Genomic DNA, 6,521 nt, shown 5'->3' on the forward strand with positions numbered 1-6,521 from the left:
ATGAAGTGATAGTCCAATAATGTCTCAAACTTCCTACTAAACCCAGAGAAGTCCTGCAACTTTCTCAAGGTTACAGGGCTAGTGGGTGGTGGAGATGGGACTTGTCAGATAAAGATACACTGCCAACAGAAATCGTTTAACATAATTTATATTATTTTTCCTTTATTCCTCCAAATAACAACACATGTCAGTTAGATTCATGTCAGACCCATTATGGATTCTATCCCCACAATCTGTCTTTCTCTGAATTAATGAAATGGAAAATGGAAAAATTACAGGTTTTACAGTTAGAATCTATAGTGCTTAGGGTACAGTATAAAAGGCCCTATATTAATTCCATTCATTCTGGCTTATTATACAATTCTGCCTTTTTGTAATAGGACATAATATATCCATAAATGCTGAGAATTAAGAAAAACACAATCATTAATGTCATTCTTAGATGTAATTATATTCTTAAAAAAATGACACGAGTCATGTCATAGCATCTCAGTTTCCATAAGATTTATTTATACCTTCTATCTTTTGTTAACAGATAAACTAGGCAATTAAAGTATAAACACCATGGTTGATAACTCTGGAAATGGAAATAACTCAGGTTGCTAATGCCCAAGAGAGTTTCTGGGCTTAACAACAACAGCAGCTAACACTTATAAAATACTCACTGTCACGCGGGTGGTATAGCCTATAGAATCTTTACTGTAACCCGGGCGGTATATGTTCCGGGTGCTTTACATGCATCAACTCATCTTCACAACCACCTGGCAGGGCAGGGCTCTCAGTGTCCCATTTTACAGATGAGGAAAACAAGGCACAGAGTTTACCACTTTGTTTGGTTCCAGCATTCCTGAGCTACTTTCTAGGTAGGAAAATAAGTCTGTCCCATCCTTGGTCTTTANTTGAAGATTCTGGCAGGCGGGTGCAGAGGTCAACTTGTTTTGTGGCACCAGACAGACCAGACTCGTAAGTAAATTTCCTTGTTTATGAAAACTGCCACCTACCAATCTGGACTGTCCTCACTTTCTTAGGTCTCTCATTGCCCTCTGTGTAGGGAGTCAGTTTCAGGTTTCACCTGAGGTGTTAAAATAACAATAGTCATATTCTTGGTATTCCTTTTCCTTGGAAAAGTGTTTGTTGAATGCATAACAATTGTTGGATGAAATTCGATATCCAGACGCTTACGTTAAAAATGATCATCTGAGTTGTGATAATCTGCCGTGGAATGGCTACGCTCCAAAAATTCCAGAGATGGCATTTTGTGTTGTTAAGCATTTATTCTACTTTTTAGTGCTTCGTAGTTTTGTTGGCTTCAAAGCAAGTCTTGACGGGGAAGCAGTGAAACTGCCATCAGATTTTCTTTCTAAATGTTCTGTTTGTGTCAAAGTGATCTCAGACTATAGTCAAGAAAGTGATTTCTCTGCTATAGTGAGTCTTGGAGTGTGTGGATAATTGCATGAGTGTAAAAAAGTGGTCCCACATTACTCAACTATAGGTTTATAACAAGATGGAAACAACTATTTGTAAAAATAAATTTAAAAACAAAATATTTCCGTGTCAAAAAGATTGGTTAAATGATTCCACTTGTTTTACCTGGTGTCCAACAAAGACAAGAGCTAACATAGTAAGAAAAAAAATCGACTTTATTTATAATATATATGTAATACTTATAGGTCACTTATTATGTATCAGGGAATATGCTAGGTACATTCTAAATCGTAATTCATTCCAGTCCTCACGACAATCCTATTAGATACATATTAATTTTAATGTCCTGCTTGCAAGTGAAATTAAAAAAAAAAAAAAGGGAGGGGGTGTGTGTGGAGAGAAAGACTTGCGGAGATTAACCACCTGGGGCAGAACTGAAGTTTGAACCGAGGTCTGTCTGGACTCTAATGTCTAAGTTTTTAACATTATCTTTTTTTGGCATTTGGGCCAATTATGGCTGGAATTTGGTGGGTACTACTTAATTGCATTTAGATAAATAAATGCTAAGATGATATGCTAGGTTATTAAAACCTTTCACTTATTAAAATAAGTAGAATTGACAAGGATGAGTCAAAATTCTTTATAGACTTTATCTAGTTCCACTCTTTATTAATAACGTTCAGCTCCCAAACATGAACATGTCCTTTCAACTGAATTTTTAATAGATATGATCGAGATGAAACAGAATTATTGCTTTAAAATAAAAACCTTAAACATTTTATGTATGAATTTTAATCACCTAATTTACTTCCTCCCACTTCTCTGTTTCGTAGTTTAATCTAGAGGTTGCTGTACTACAAACAAGAAGATATTTGAATGCTATATTTTATAGAATAAAAAAAAAATCCTAAGTCCCAGAAATAATGTTAGATGCAAATCTAATGTCAGTGAGTGGTGTAGTTTTGTTTTTTTTTCTTTCCAAAATTAATAGCAGATAATCTATTAGAGTTATGTAAGAGCAATTTGAAAGGGACATTGGGAAAAAATAAAATAAAAGGCAGTTTGTTCTCCAAGATCTTATCTGAACCTTTAGAATTTATAAAAATTCAGTACTTCAGATTAATGTTATAAATTTAATTATAATCTGTGCTTACCCAGTTAGGTTAAATGTTTGCAGTTGGTAGAATTCTTTTACCTGTATCATCTTTTGTGACATCTGCTGGCAATAACTGATATTACAGTGCTCTATAATTCACTCTTATCTGCCTTCTCCAATTGTCCAATACTCATTTACTCAGATAATACCAATTTAATTCACTTTAAGGAACTCAGTGAGTATTCTTAACTAGAGAAGAGGTATTGTGATGTGAGACCCAATCGTAGAAGAGGAAACTTCAGCCTTCCAGGGGGCGAGGAATTACATACACTTAGAATATTATGCATATATTTTCTTTTGCATCTTGGTACTAAAAGACATATAATACTTTTTTTTCCCCCTGAAAACTCCAAATTCATTCCGTGTAAGTGTTATGTGTGATGACACTACTGACGATGATCAACCAGTCCTCCTAAGTGACATAATAATGCCACTCAGACTTTCTCTACAATGCGATAGTTATGTGATAAAAACTGTGCATTAGAGTAAAACTGAGAAGGAATAGAGCCTAGATCCATATTGAAAATGAATGAACTGTACCTAGATTCCTGCACACATCGGGGACATGGCTGCAAAGCAGAATGCATGAGCAAACTTTTTATATTACCAGGAATCCATTTATCCATAGTCCCATCAGTCAAATTCAGATACTTGTTGCCAGCTCCAAGATTTATAGGCTGGAGCTCGTTTTTGAAATTGCTTTGTATTTCCATTTAACAGCCAGGCAGCAGCATGTTAAAAATTTGCCTTAGTCTCCTTGGAGCCTATTTATAAAGCTAATTTGTCTCCCTGGACATTCTCTCTCTCTCTCTCTTTCTCCCTCTCTCTCTCATTCAAATACCAGCCCTAGGCTTCTAAACCATTACCGCCCCCCCCTTTTGTTTTATCCCAAACAAAATGCTGTCATCGACCATGCCATGGCAGGACAGGGACGATTCCAATGATATAGTCCTCCCGGGCAGGATACAAGCCATCTCGCCTTCTGGCCGGAGATGGATTCACTGCCCTCCCTGCAGACACGCAGGCACACACACACACAGCACTGGGAAGTACACATTTACTGTACTGCACGCCGACCGCCTTGAAGAAACTGTAGCTAACCACCTTATTAGTATTCTTGCCTCCACCGTGTCTCACTTGCAGCATCAGAGGGCTGAGCGAAATGCAGTGGAACAGGGACAGACAGAGCTCTGGCAATCATCTCTATGCAGCCTGCCGAGTGTTGGGGGTGGGGGATGCAGCACATCAAGATTAATAACCTTGCCATAATCCGGGGCACCCTGCAAGCAGACACCTCTGCTGACTGACCGTGCCGGGCTCGCTGAACCAGCCTTGGGGGAGAGGGATCCGGAAATCTACCTAGTCCTGGGGGCCCCCCCGATGTTGGATGTTCTTTTGATCCTACACCGATCTGGGAAGGTAACAGGGAGCCCTGCCATCTGCAGCACACAGAAGCTATTGGAGGTTACTACTGACAGTTTTCATTGCACGGGTGTGTGTGAACGCGCGCACGCGNAGAGAGAGAGAGAGAGAGAGAGAATGAATAATGTCTCACAGCTACTAAGCCTTAGAGACTTGACTCCTAGTTGAAATGATCATATTAATATAATGAGCCAGTTGGCTTGTACCCATACTTTTTTTAAAAAGCTACAAAATAACAAACCAGCTACAGATTGTTTTGGCATGAAAACATATTATGACTTAGACAGATGATGTTATCTGTAACAAATGGAGGCTAAGCTACCTGTATCTGTTGGAGGTAGGGGTCCTCCCTCAGGTTTTTTAAAACTTAAAATCAAAAGTATATGAAAATCACATATTATAACCTGTAACATTTTCCCTTATTTCTCTTCAGTCTGAAATGTTCCCCAGAAACATCGTTGACCTTAGAATTTCTTGGTCTACTATATCACAGGCAATTCTAAATGCCTTACGCTCCTCTAGTAGGAATCATTGACAGAAATTCTGATGAAAAAAAATATCTTTCTGGCTCTTAACAATAATGGGAAAGTGGCAACCATAGCACCAAAGAGTGACATTGGAAGAAAAGATTTTGGCAGTCATCACCTTTTGGGATTTAGGATTTAGATGTATCTTTCAGAATAAGCTGAGGGCAAACAGTTGCCCAGCTAATTATCTGGACAAAAAGAAGGCAGATAATAAGTGCTTCAAATTCCTCTCCACAGCCATACTGCAGGGTGAACGAGGAAGACATAGAGAGGAGGCCTTTTTCCCCCATCGTGACCAAAGTGAGCCTCGTTTGTTGTGACTAAGTACAGACCTTGGGTCTCAAGTTATCACAGTTTTTTCACAAGCACTAGTCTTGAAGCTGAAAGGGGTGGACAAAAGAATATAATATACCTATTCTTCTGGAAACTGCTTTTGAAGGAGGGAGGCTGAATAAGTAATGGGAGCCATTCCCTGTGGGTGGTCACAGTTATGTACAAGGAGAAAGAGTCTATACTTACATAGGTGGGTGCAAGTGTTTGCGAGCATGCATGCACAGACATAATTCAACCTTCTTCCGTTAGAGGAAACGTTCCTTCCCAGTGGTTTTTCCTGATTTCTTAAGGTCAAGTACTAGCATCTGTATTTTTATCAGCCAACATGACAATGCTATTTATATTATTAAGGAAAGAGCCAGAAACATAATTAAACTCTAAGCACTATCTTTTATGGAAATAGTTATGATACTGAAGGGCAAAAACTTGCCCCCTCCCTGAGTTGCCTTAATGTCAACTGGGAGTGCATTGTTGAGTTAGCAGTGAGTTTAGGAGAATCTCCAAGAAAATTGGACCCCCTGGTTATAATTGTTATCCTTTGATGCCAATACCCTGTGAATAAAAAACCCTTACAACATATGAGTGTGGTTGGAAGGATTAGGCCATGCATAAGGTTTATTATCCACTTCTGTTCTTTTGGCTGAAGGTCTAAATTAAGTCAAGTTAAATGGTGTACTTGCCCTGTTTCTTTTGGTGAGGAGAAGCTATAAAAAGAGATCTCACAGAAAGGAGTGCCAAGGAAAAAGCATGTATTACTCCCAAGAGCCTTGAACGAGCTGACTTAGGATAACCACCCACAGCCTGGAGTGAAGAAAGGAGGGATATATACATCATTGAGTGAGAAATAAACATCATCCCAAGAAGAATCTAAAGAGGAAAAGGAACCCAAACACCAGTAAGTTTTAAAAGATCTTCTGTACATACAGAAAACATCCAACCCCTAGCATCAAAGCTAGTTTCCTGGATTCAAGTGCATATAATTTCTTTTCCCTTTAGTGAGAAGTAAAAATGAAAATACCTAGACTCTAGTAGTAGGAGGTGCAACTGAAAAAAAACCAAAACCAAACCAAAACAAAAAAAACCTGTTACAGGCATTTTTGCCTCCTTCAAAGCTTAATTATTCCCCAGATTCAGCGTGTCTTTTCTCTTAGGTGTGTATCCCCACTGAGGGAGTTCAGTTTATAATAAGATCCTGCCACATTTTAACGCTGCCTTCTATGTTGCCTCCCAAATAAACATTTTACATCTTAGGAGTTAGAGATAGCTTTTTAAATGTAGAAATTTGTTCTCAAAGCATTTGGAGCTTTTCTTAGAGTTCAGCATTACACTCCCTTTCTGTAGTATAGGAAGCAAACTAGGATACCACTTCGGCAATTAGAATTAGAAAGAAGCGAAGAGAATTCAGAATAGACATGAGTATATGCTTAATACCTATCTTTTACTCAGTGAGTGATGCTCTTGCAAACTGAATTTCATGAAGTCAGGGCAAGTTTCTAGTTTCATTAGAGGCATGTATATACAGGTTCCTTAGAAGAGGGTGCAGTCATTATTAGCAATGTAACCAAATATTCTTGGTGCTCAATTTTCCATGAACATGATAGAATAGGGCTTCTCCACCCCTTCAAAGTTAGGTATGGGGATATAACTTGTTTTTATAA

The 6,521-nt window shown here is 38.3% G+C and overlaps 1 long non-coding RNA gene across 1 annotated transcript in view; it reads left to right on the forward strand.

Annotated features, from left to right (window-relative positions):
- Nucleotides 1-3,657: 3,657 nt before the first annotated feature.
- Nucleotides 3,658-6,521, forward strand: part of LOC109374642 (uncharacterized) — an 84,970-nt gene continuing 82,106 nt past the window's right edge. Inside the window, exon 1 of the long non-coding RNA XR_002122423.1 lies at nucleotides 3,658-4,045. This is a non-coding gene — a long non-coding RNA (uncharacterized LOC109374642). The remainder of the gene's footprint in view (nucleotides 4,046-6,521) is intronic.

The sequence above is a fragment of the Hipposideros armiger genome, unplaced genomic scaffold (assembly GCF_001890085.2).
Source record: "Hipposideros armiger isolate ML-2016 unplaced genomic scaffold, ASM189008v1 scaffold_851, whole genome shotgun sequence".
In the NCBI taxonomy this organism is placed as follows: domain Eukaryota; kingdom Metazoa; phylum Chordata; class Mammalia; order Chiroptera; family Hipposideridae; genus Hipposideros; species Hipposideros armiger.